At 45.4% G+C, this 12870-nt stretch overlaps 1 protein-coding gene across 4 annotated transcripts in view; it reads left to right on the plus strand.

Annotated features, from left to right (window-relative positions):
* The window catches only part of NEURL1 (neuralized E3 ubiquitin protein ligase 1), a 2006504-nt gene that overhangs the window by 1532173 nt on the left and 461461 nt on the right, over nt 1-12870 (plus strand). The window lies entirely within an intron of this gene.

The raw sequence follows: 12870 nt of genomic DNA on the forward strand, positions 1-12870 counted from the left end.
ACCAGCGCTACGATGCCCCAGGGCTGTTCTGTGCGCTTAACAAATACGAATAAATAAATAAATAAAGATATGGGGACCCGCTGGAGGAGTTACTTCACAAAGTGGGATTGATGTCTACAGGTGACAAATCCCAAGTCAAGCCCTTATATTATATAAGAGGGGATTTTAACCTTAAAATGGGAAATGCATTGTGTGAGATGGCTTCGCAAAGTGAAGAAGATACAGCTTTGCTTCTCCCCATTACGGTTTTGTCTGAGCTAACCTCTTATGCCCCTGGTCGAGAATTCCTGTTAAGGTTATATGAGTTGGGCTTACCTCCAGTAAATGGCAGGTACCCCTCTGATGTTCCAGCTAGGTATACTTTTAGTAACTTTAAATATCGTTCGATTATTGATTATTTTGTTGTGGATATATCTAGCTGGAACTTGATTCATGATTTTGAAGTGCTTCCACGTCTGGAAAGTGACCACAACCCTTTGACTTTAGCTATTACATTTATATTGCCCTTGAACAGTAGACAACCGTGTTCAAGGGAATTAGAAATTATTGCTGAAGACATCTGTAAACCATTATTGTGGCCTCAAAGTGATCATGGAAATATGATGTTGAGATGTATTCGTAATGCCCTGCCTTGACAAGTGTCTGAATCCCCTTACTGATTCAAACAGGGTGCTGAATAAATGGGGCAGTATAATGAGGATTGCAGGGAGGCTTTGTGGGTCCTAAAAGGAAGCTAAGGCATGACAACAAAAGGCTAGGGTGGTTTGGGAACGAGTGCAGGTCTGCTAAACATTCACTCCTCATAGCCTTGAAGCGTCCAATTAGGTGCAGCAGGGAAATTGCAGCATTTAGGCTAATATATAGAAATGCAATTACCAAGGGGAAAGTAGAATGGGCTGCAAAGAGATGGAAGCACCTGGAAATGGCCGCCGTCTCTGGTGATTCCAAACTATATTGGAGAACAATTGCTGCAGGTTTAAATAACAATTCCAGTAAAGATAGAGGGGGAACTGCAGAGATTTCGGCAAAGAATTGGTTTGATCATTACTCAAGAATGTTTAACTCCAGTGCTCATTTACCTATTGCGGCATTAAGGCCGCCCTTAAGTGTGATAAATGGAGCATCTCATAACTCTGTGCAAGATGATTATCTTAGTTTTTCTATAAAGGACATGGATAACGCACTTAAAAACATATCTAACGGGAAAACTGCTGGTCCAGATTTGGTCCCAATAGAATTCTTTAAATATGAACCGGAAATCTAGGTGCCATTATTCACAAGAGTGTGTAATATTATCTCATAGAGTAAGACCATTCCACGCAGCTGGAACCAGGCTATCGTCTTGCTGATCCTTAATTGATACAACAGCTCAATGGTTTGGCCAGGCACTCCATAGGAAAATCATGGACTGGGTAGAGGAGAATGCCATTTTATCAGATATCCAATACAGTTTCTGTAAAGGCGTTGGGACGGTTGACAAAATCCTGAATTCGTCTCTTATTTTGGGGAAATATGCCTATGGCTATAGAGCCCCTATTTATGTAGCCTTAATGAACTTAAGCACAGCTTTCAACTGCGTAAATCGCGGGAAGCTGTGGACATACCTGAAATCCCTTGGCATGCCGCCCTGTTTACTGTATCTCCTGGTAGCTATGCACACAGACCTCTCAATAAGTGTACGTGTTAATGCATTGGGGGAGTTATCAGAGCCCATAAATTCAACTTGTGGCATTAGACAGGGATGTTTGTTGGCACTGTTGCTTTTTATTTTTTATATCAATTCACTGTCTGCTATTTTAAACAACCTTTTGAGTGATATACCTAAGCTAGCTGGAAGACGCCTTCCGTTGTCAATGTACGCTGATGATGCAGTTCTTATTGCAAGAACAGGAAGGGCCCTCCAACAGTTGGTGAAGGGCTTTCGTAGTTACATGTCTGAAAGAGATTGGAAAGTAAATGTGGCAAAATCAAAAGTAATGTGTATTGGCACTATAAAAAGTAAAAGACGAACCGTATTGTCTGAAGGACTTGCCATGCAATGGGTTAGCTCTTTTTTGTACTTGGGTCTGACATTTTCAAAAGGCCTTGAGTGGCATATGCATATTGATTCTCAGGCCAGTAAATTCACTCAGATTAATGGCTCCATGCTGCGTTATGGAAATAGTATCGGCGGGCTTTCAGTTGAGCATGCCCTACGTATTTATGAAGCCAAGTCCATTCTGGTGGCTATGTATGGCGCAGAAGTCTTGGGGCATCAGGCGCCTTTGTCTATTCAACGGAACGAAAATCAGTTCCTAAGAGGTATTATGGAGGCAAATGAAGCCTTTCCCCGGTTTCATATTACGTGAGGAATGTGGTATGATGTTTGCTTCAGATCTTATTCAGCTCCAACCACTGTTGTACTGGCTCTGTCTCTGGGGCATCCCAGCTTTATCATTAACGAGGTCAATAATTTGCGATATTTTGGACTCAGGCGTACAATATAAGTTAAAAGGGCTAAACTATGTTCATATGACTTTTAAACAGCTTGGTCTGGTGGATTATTTCTATGGCAAATCAGGTGGGGGTGGGCGCAGAAAAACTGACCAAGGCCTTTTTCAAGTTAAAACAAATTGAAAGATTGGCTTTTGAATCTAATAAAAGAAGCAATGTGGGTTATCTTAGCAGGAAGAATAATCTGGGACCATGAAAATACATGTTTTGGTTTAATGACAAAAGAAGGACAGTCTTCCTTTGCTTAAGGTCTAACCTACCTTTTACGAAAGGCACCTTGCAGGACAAAAGAAAGAAAGTACTTACCTCGGCAACTTGATGTGCTCTCTCCACTTGCTTTTTCTACTCTTTAATACTGTATTTCGCTGGTTTTGCCTCGTCCTCTCTTTCACCACACTCACCGCTTCTCAATCTTCTCCTCTCCCTTTCTTTTTCCCTCTCTCCCTACCCCCTCCCCTTACTTTATTCTATGCACTTACTCTATCAGATATGTCGTCTGACCTAGTACAATAGTAGCTTGTTTGTTCCTCGCCCCTAGGGGTGACAAACTTCTTGTTAATATGCCCTCTATATGCAAAACTATGGCGCACATATCTCATTCCATTATTTAGAGATCAGGGGTTAAGAAGTGCACATGCAGCTTTTAACATGATTTTATCCCCTCCAAGTGTTATCTATGCGCAACAAATATATGTTTATGTTGAGCATGCGCTGAAATTGAGAGCGCTTTTATTTTAGCATATATAATTATATTGTGATGTTTTATATTTTTAGCTATTGTATTGAGTTATATAACATTTATGTTGTGGGTTTTCAATGTGGGGTTTGCAATGTACTTTTATGGGCATTGCCAGAAATAAAGATTTTATCTATCTACCTGCTGCAGTAAAACCTGACGTTTGTAGGCACTCAATTTCTCAACGCCACCATTAGTGGACTAAACTAAGCACCGATCAGCTGCAGCCAACAATTCACACAAAAGTACTCTCCGACACAGTTGTCCTTCTCAAATTGTAATAGTACACACCTGTGAATCTTGCTGATTATCTGACTGATTGTACAAATGTATTTGTGTTGGACACGCTGTGCAAGGTGCAATTTATGTAAGTGACTGTAGTGCAGGTTTCAGTATTCTTGGTTCTTGAAGCTTGTTCGTCATATTCTCCATATTGTGAACAGTTGCATCATTTGCTCTATTGGAGGAACAGCATATATTCATATTAGAGATGACATTTTGTCAGAGTCTTTGGGGGTCATTCTGACCCTGACGTTAGGGGGTTAACGGCACCGGTAAGAATGCCGGTGCCGTTAACCCCTACCGCCACATTCCGAGGTCCCTTAGCGGGTCCCACCAGGAATGGCTGGTCTGACCAGCCATCCTTAGCGGGACCCGTTAAGGGACCATGGAGCTAATAACGGGCCCTAGCTCCTTCCCCATTCCCATTGAGCCCTATGAGGGCTCAAATGGGAATGGGGAATGGTTTTCCGAATGGGGACTCACCGGGTCCTCCAAGGTTGGAATGACCTGGTAAGTCCCCATTCAGAGACACCGGACCCGGATTTAGAGGCAGCTCGGAATGACCCCCTTTGTCTTTAAAATGTATTTTGCCGTTTTGGTGTAACTTTTTATCCAAATGGCTTGAAGTCCAAGAGGATGTCTATGCACACCTTTTCTAGTTCCACAAATGTAGGTTACTCTTCTTTGTGTGTCGTTTCTAAGAATCAATAAAGATAGTCAGGTGCAGTATGGCACATGAAGTCCTGGGTCCGGTAGGAGTCCTGAGGATTTCCAAGCCTCTGCAGCACCCTGGTACTCCCCTTCTTAAGCCTACCCTTAAGTAGTGTGCCTTTTCCTCCTGCCAGGAATTGAAGTGGTGTGGCTGCCTGGCTTTCCTACACACGCATTCTGTCCCTTGTAAATCAGCCGCAAACCATTTCTTCTTTCCGATGGGGAGCGTGGGGGGAAAGGGAGAAGATCCAGTATGAGCCGTGAAGGCCCGAATACAGCACAGCTTTGCGTCATAGTGGCTTGAAGTTCCTCTCGGCACTGTGGACCCTGTTTCAAAGATCTGTTGAATGGTTCAGCATTGTAGTCATAGCTGCTTGCTGAGCCTATGCCAACATGGGCTTGTCGGCACTAGTGGTCAAGGCAATTGATGCTTCATTTTTCAAAGTAGCATCCCCATATCTCTAGAAGAGTGGGAAATAATGGTCTGTTAATGTACACTGGCTCACCTGAAGTCGTAGTTTGTAAATATTTATGCGTAAACCTGTGAGCCTATTAGATAGGGCACAATGCAGAGAGTAACCCTTCCTGGCCCTTGGGGATATCAAACTCCTACCTTACTAGTCATGATATATCAACTACATGTTATAAGAACTCTACTATGTTATAAGAACACAGCACAGTTCAATATACGTACCTGTACAAAGGTGTGGTTCTAAAAGCAACTCTTTTTCACTTTTATTGGTTTTAAAACTGTATCCTATTCAATGGATCAAGCCCTTACACCTGCATTTTTGAATGTGGCAGATAATTTCTCTTCCACCCCCCATCTTCCGGGAAGCCCTTTCGCTGTTGGCAAGTGATGATGAGCCAACGATAGATATCCTTTGAAATCTTCACACTGCGAACAGGTGCCAGGTTATGCTCGGCCCAGTAGGAGAAACTACCCTTGGTTCCCCGTATAGGCCACCGAGTGGCACGTTTGCATGCTGGGCTCATTTCCTGTGAATTATTTTAACAGTTTGACCAAATGACTCTAAAAGATGTAAAACGTTTTACCATCTTTGCATCGTCAGGGGCTTTCACTCCTGCTCTACACTGACAATGCTGTGCTCCCGACTCGAAATGAGGTGGCTCTTCACCGCTTATTGGAGTTACCAAGCAAGTGCTGTGAATAGAAATACCTCATCACAGATGTTCCCAGTTCAAAAGTCCTAAAAACCTGTTGGATCAGTGGAACCCCTTTTGAGGTGTTCTACTCCTACAACTGTATTGGCTTTAGGTTTCAGAGTTCCTTTTGTGGGTCCTACAACTTGAGGAACCTCTGGTAACCCTGGTCCAGCTGGAAGAGGAGGGCTTTCTTTAGTTAAATAACATATTTGGGTGGCTGATTACACAGTTTGCATTTATCAGGATAACGCCTGAGGCTGCTGCACTTTACGGAGCAGAGTTGTTTTTCTAAGTTCCATCCTTATGCTCCCATTGAGAATACATTTTACGAGTTACTAGGGTTGCCTCAGGAAACCCCGATTTTTCCTTGCAGTGTGTGTTGGTTGTTCTGACAGTTGCTGACCTTTCCACCTTAAGGTTATTTAAATATTGGGTTTGCCTGTGGGTGAGTCAGCAGCCATTTATTTTCTGGTGCATCCTTAATAACATCTTATTGTCTGTTATCCCCTGCTAGGATATGTCAAGGACGGTTTTCATTCAACCGGGATGAAGGCGTGCCGGAATACCCCATTGAGGATATGCAAGAGGGATACATTAGATGCTTAGCTTGAAAGACACATCTGGTCTAACTGCTGTGAAATCTGGTTCTTTAACAGAGCATTCTCTAACAGCACCAGCAGCGGGTTCCTGCCAGATTTACATTACGCATACACGTCCTCTTACTGTAAATGGGAAATTTAGGTTGGGATTTAGGTTGGCAATCCTTCCCTTGGCCTTCGTCACAGTAAAGTATAAACATTTTGAAAAATACACAATGCTATAAACTTGGTTTCTAACAGCGCCTTCCCTGAAATCTTTGTGAGTTAAGACTGAAACATTTTGTTCTGTTGAAACATCTGAAGTTGCAAAGTATGATAATAATTAAAGAACTGGGTCTGAGTTAGAATATGGTAGCGTTCTTGCAAAAAAACGTAAATACAAAAAAGAATGTTAATTCCTGATTCATGATTTAGTATATTCCTACGTCCTATACCCTTTCCTGCATACTCTTGGGACACTCCGTCCTTCGGAACGGGACCAGAGCACATTTTTGAAGCATCAAAAATATGATTGTCCTTCTTTTAGTTTTATGCGGGGCCGACACGCGTGGATGTAGCCCGGCCTTCCTGAGCCCCACCAAGCACATTGCCCTTCAGTCCTTTTCTCTGCGTGGTCGGGGTCAGATGCACTTGCATCTTTGGAGTTTTTCTTTTTCCCATCTTGTCCTTCAAACTCTCTGCTCCGGTTCCGCGGTTATCTTCATCTCTGTCTATGCGAGAGTATCAGGAGGGCGGATCCTCATTCTCTTTGCCTAGAGTGCTTAGGTCCGGATCATCGGTGGGCCTCCTGTCTTTACTGCGACTCTCTATCCGTTCGGGTACTTCAGCTTAGGCTCGTCAGGTAGAAGTATGTGTTCCATCGGTTGCCTCCGGCTCACCTTCAGCAGTTCATGGACGAGAAGAGGAATCACCCTGTAAGTTCTTTGCTTTTTAGGGGTCGTCCAGTGCTGGGAGGAGCCTCAGGAGCTCTAGTCTGACCAGGATCCGCCCTGAGGTATCCCAAAAGGGATCTAATCTGGATGCCTCCAAAGATCAGTGGGGCTAAGCGTACCAGGGTCACACCTGAGGTTCCCTGTCCAGGGTCTAAAAATACTGGGGTAATTCCCAAGGTTCCCCACTCAGGGGCTAAATGTACTGGGTTCACCCCAGATGTTCCCCAGAAAGAGGTTAAAACAACCAGGATTTTTCCTGTGGTTCCTCGGAAAGGGTCTAAAAGTACAGGGGTCACTTCCCAGGATCCTCAAGTAGGGGCTAAAAAGAAAACGAGCAGGACTGAGGGTCCCCATTCTGGGGGTCTTGACACAGGGCTTCGGGCTGAGGTTCCCCTCAAAGGGGTAAACTCCATACCGGTTCTGCTGAGGGAGCGAAGAAGTCAGACAAAAGTCCAAGATCTTCTAATACCGACTCTGCCGAGCTTCCCTCACAGAGGGCTAAAATCGATTCCAAAGCTCCTAAAAACCCTGTCATAACAATGGCTTCAGATAAGCCTGTGATGCAGGTTTTTTCAGTGTGTCACAAAATGGCGGCTCGGCCTGCACTGTTGGAGGAGTCCATTTTGTCGGGCCTGTCCAAATCTGCCAGCATAACGAGTTCGTCAAGAGGACTCGGGGATAGTGACTGGCCCCAATTTTCATTGCCCGATCTGGATAACAGAAATCCTTTTCGCCCAGCAATTAACTGGATTATGAGATTCTTGCTTCCTCTAACATCGGCCTCCCTGCATTATGTTGATCCTGTGAGGGTGGGCTGCCTTGGCAGCCAATTTGCGCGGAGCCATGGATGTACGGCCCGTTGGATTGGCCACTGCCCACGCCCCAGTTTAGGGCGTCCCCAGAGGATGTTTTCTTTAGCAAATTTCAAGCCTTTACGCACTCGGACCCAATGAAGGCATACTTTTGGGATCTCTTCAAGGATTTGTGCCCTAAGCCTCTCAAGCCTCAACCCACTCCTCTGCCTCTGAATGCGCCGGAATTGCCTCCTCCGCTTCCTGCAGGGCCCCGTCCTCAAGTGCCTCCTCTGCCTCTGGTGGCGCCAACTCCTGTTGTGCAGCCTCCAAAACTGAGAGTGTCTGATTCCGCCACGTGTTTTGGAACAGCCTTTAGTTCCCGCCGAAAAGGACGAGGGTGAAATGAGCAAAGACAATGAGGACCCGCCCTTTTCTATCAGGGTGTTCCATGACAGAGTAATGGATTTGATGGCCTTGTTAGAAATTCTAACTCCGGAACCCCTGGCTTTGCAGGAGGGAGCTCTATCGGGCGGGCCCTGGCGTTGAAATCACAGGGGCGCTCAGGTCTTTTTCTACAAAAGGATGTGCTGGCAGAACCCTGCAACTTTTGGGAGAAACCCCATACAGGTCTTCACATTAACAGGAAAACTGATGCTTGTTACAAACTCCAGTCATCTGAAGACATTCTTTTGGTTTCCTGTCCGCTCCCTTTGTCTACAGTAGTGGTGGTGGCTACACTTCAGTCTAAGCCTTCTTTCTCTTCCTCCTCCACCGTGTTGCAGGTATTGTCTAAAGAAGACAAGATCATCGATAGTATTGGAAAGAATGTTTTTGCCAATGCAGGGCTTCAGCTACTTCAGGCAAACACAGAGGTGATACTTGCGGCAGCTAAACTCAAATTATGTAGAGAGATGTCCACATTTCAGGACTGTATTCCTCAGGACTAGTTAGAGGACTTCAAAGAAGGTCTTTTTGATGCCAGGGTGTTGGCTCAGGACTGGTTGGAGGCAGCGGCCCCTCATGTGGATACTTCAGCTCGGGGCCTCATGATTGGTGTTGATGTGTCCCGCCAGGCATGGCTCCATGCTACCAAATTTTCAAGGGAGGTCCAAGAAAAGGTGATTGAGCTTCCCTTCGAGGGCAACAAACTTTTCCCTCAAACTCCCTATCAAGATGTTTTTCAGGCTTCAGAGGGTTTCAGGACCGAAAGTTACGCCAACCAGATCGTTCCTGCAGTGAGCCCCGACCTAAGCAACAGAGACAAGGCAGATGTTTTTTCCCCCGGTCCTCAGCCTCCTCTTCTGCTACAGGTGCCCTTGCCACCGATACGTCTGCAAAATTATGTTTTTCATCGGTCCCAGCAGACTCCGGTGGGAGGACGGATTTCTTCTCATCTGGAGGCGTGGAGGATCATTACTTATGGCCGGTGGGTTTTGTCCGTCGCCCGCGCATGCTTTCCGCTCCTTTCCAGATACCCCACCTTCTCATCCTCCTTTACAACAGACAGGGTCTTCCTCTTTCCAGGCCGAGGTGCAGAAGCTCCTGGACCTCAGGGCGGTGGAGCGTGACCCTCCATCGGAATAAGGGAAGGGGTTTTATTCCCGTCTCTTTACAGTGCCCAAACCCAACCATGCTGGCCTGCGCACTATTCTAGACCTGTCCCATTTCAACCTTTACCTTCCTCAAGAGAATTTCATTATGATCACGCCCAACCAGATCCAATCCTCCCTCCTAAAGGACGATTGGCTCTGCGTGGTGGATCCCCAAGATGCTTACATGCATATTCCAATATGGCCTCAACACTGCAAATGCCTCAGTTTCTCAGTAGGAACAGAAAATGTTCAGTATTGAGTTCTCCCCTTCGGTCTCAGCTCAGCCCCACGGGTCATTATGAAAATGATGGCTGTGATTGCAGCTTTCCTCAGGCTCCAAGGAGTCCACGTCTGTCTATAAAGCAATCTCTTAGTCTCTGAGACTTCGTCGGCAGACCCTGCCGTATATTCCGGAAGAGGACCATGTGCTGGTGGTGGGAGCACTCACGAATGCCCACCTAGACTATTGTAACAGCCAACTGATGGGCATTCCAAAAAAACAACTTTACAGACTTCATAAAGCCCAGAATGCAGCAGTCAAGCTAATTTGCAGATTAAATATCACTTCCCATGTTTCTCCTTCACGTCGATTACTCCACTGGCTAGCTGTTGAGGATCGCATTAAGTTTAAGGTAGCATGTCTAGTATTCAAATGTCTGCACAATCTAGCATCTGACTACTTGGAGGACAAGCTTAAGCTATATCAGCTGTCCAGATGACTACGATCAAGGGACCAAAGCTCTGCTGGCTATTCCTACATCTATATTTGTATCAAGAGGGGATAGAAGATTTGCAGTATTTGGCCCTAGACTCTGGAATAGTATGCCTAGGGAAATTAGGATACTTGACTCGCTCTTTAAGTACCGCCAGGCCTTAAAAACATTTCTGTTTAAATAAAGCTACAGCTTCTGTCAGGCTTGTCGGGAACTGTTTGGCCTTTAGGACGGGATGCAGGGTACCTATACAATTATGGTAACTTAGTCTTTGTAAACAACTAATAACTGTCATCTGCACCATTATACGGTTCAGTCCGTTTCGAGCGTGTTATAAATTCCTCAAATCAAATCATATTTGGATGACTGGCTATGTTGGAGTCACTATCTGCAGACTGCAGCGAACAATCTTCACTTTCTTTTCCAACTGCTGTTCCAACTTGCACTCTCAGTGAACTGGCGAAAGTCATCAATGACAGTGTCTCTGGACCTGATTTTCTTAGGTTTTCACTGGACACCATCAAAGCCAAGATTTTTCTGACCGAGGACAGGATTACAGATTTGCCAGTCACATGCCATAGTTTCTCAATTCATCCCACAGGCCAGCTTCGTGGTTTCAAAGGCTTCTGGGCCTGATGGCCTCATGTGTTCTGGCCCTTCCTCTGGCGAGGTTAAAAATGAGACGCACACAACTAGTGCTAAGGAGGAACTGTTCTCAAGCTTCAGAACCAGACTCTCAAATGATTCCAATCCCTTTGATTATGGCTACAGATCTCCAGTGGTGGTCAAACCCCACCAACCTCTCTGTAGGATCCTCTTTTTGGGAGCCCTCACCACAAGTCACAATAATGACAGACTCCTCTCTTCTGGGTTTGGGTGCTACGTTGGATCCCCTGGAGGATTTTGATCTGTGGTAATCCCAGGACAGGATGTTTCATATCAATTAACTTGAGCTCTTGGCAGTCTTTCTGGCATTGAAAGCTTTTCAGCCTTCCATCCTCGGCATGGTAAGGCGAATACGGACAGACAATTTGGTGGCTATGTTTATGTGAACAAACAGGGAGGTACCAGGGCTCTGCCACTTGTGGACCTAGCCATGCACATTTGGGAATGGGCAGTGCAGAACGATGTCTGGCTGTGAACAGTATGCATTCCGTTGCAGGACAATATTGCAGCGGATTCTCTCAGCTGTCAGTCTGTTGCAAACCACAAATGGGAGATGAACGAGAGGGTTCTTCTCCATCTGTTTTCACAGTAAGGCACTCTGACAGTGGACCTGTTTGCAACATTGCCAACAAGAAGCTTCTGCGCTATGCTTCCAGGGAGGGACTCAGTCCTCTTTCCTTGGGGGATGCTCTTGAGACTTCATGGGACAATATGCAGGTGTACGCCTTCCCTCCGCTGGCCTTTATTCATCGGATGCTCTTGAAACTCAGGAGTGCCAGCAATTGCACTCTGCTATTCATAGCTCCTTGGTGGCCAGCCAGGCTCTGGTTCTCGGAACTTCAGCATCTGCCAATACAAAATCCGATCAGGTTGCTGTAAATTCCCAATCTTCTGCACCAGAACAGTAAACAGGTGTGGCATCCCTCCCCACAATCCTTCAGTTTAGCGGCATGGTTCCTGAGTTCAAATCCCTTGCGCAGTTTACTCTCTCAGAAGACAATGTGCATATAATTCAGGCGGCACACAAGCCTTCAACACAAGCTCAATACAAAAGCGAACTTCTTCAGTTTTGTCACTGGTGCCTTGCCAAACAGTTTGACCCTCGTGAAGCTTCTATTGACTGTGTCCTGTCATTCATATCAGATCTAGCGGCCACGGGCATCCACATGTTTTCGTGCATAACTTATTTGTCTGCCATTGGGGCTTATACTAGCACAGATGATTGCTCTTTCACTCTGACAAATCCAGTCATAAAGAGACATTTCACTGGGCTTCTTCGCCTTTTCCCTCCGGTCAAGCCACCTCACACTAAATGGGATCTCAACGTTGTCCTCACAGATCTCTGTCACAAACCTTTTGAGCTTCTGGCGACTACAGAGCTCAAGTTCCTTACATGGTAAGCGGCTTTCTTAATAGCTGTTACATCGGGCAGAAGAATACGTGAATTACAAGCCCTTTCTATTGAGCATCCTTTCCTAACTTTTCATAAGGATAAGGTGGTGCTCCGCACACATCCCTCTTTCTGTTTCTGATTTTCACATTAACCAGTCGATTTCCATGCCGGTTTTATTTCCGGACCCAGCTTCAGATGCAGAAACAATCCTCCATAATTTGGATGTCAGGCGGTCACTGAAGTTTTACCTACAAAAGAACCAACAACTTCAGAGGTTCTTCTCAACTTTTTGTTACCTTTTCGTAATCCTAAATGAACCCCATCTTCCAAAGCTTCCATTTCGATTTGGATTGCTTCATGTATTTCAGAAGCTTATTTGGTACAAGGCCTTCAAGCTCCAAAGGGCATCCATGCACACTTGGTGCGAGGGATAGCTGCAGCTGTTGCGTTCCAAAAATATGTTATGAAAGATCATTGCCAAAGTGGCCACATGGGTCTCACCTTTGGTTTTTTGTAAGCACTATTGTCTTGATCTCAGTTCCCGGGCTGATGCCCACTTTGGACAGGCAGTGCTTAAAAACCGTTTTCTGTAAGGGAATGTTTCCATCCACCTGTTTTGATAAATCAGTGCTTGGGAATCTCCCAAACGTATAGAGGAAAGGAATGGAATGTAGGAGTATAACAAAGTTACTCACCGTAGTGTGACTAGCTTACTCCTAGTACCCTTTCCTCCCTATACTCCCGCCCACCTTCCCCTCTAAAAGGTTTTCTCTCTTTGCTAAATTGTCCTTT

This window comes from Ambystoma mexicanum, chromosome 8, assembly GCF_040938575.1.
Source record: "Ambystoma mexicanum isolate Mex_15411 chromosome 8, UKY_AmexF1_1, whole genome shotgun sequence".
Classification (NCBI taxonomy): domain Eukaryota; kingdom Metazoa; phylum Chordata; class Amphibia; order Caudata; family Ambystomatidae; genus Ambystoma; species Ambystoma mexicanum.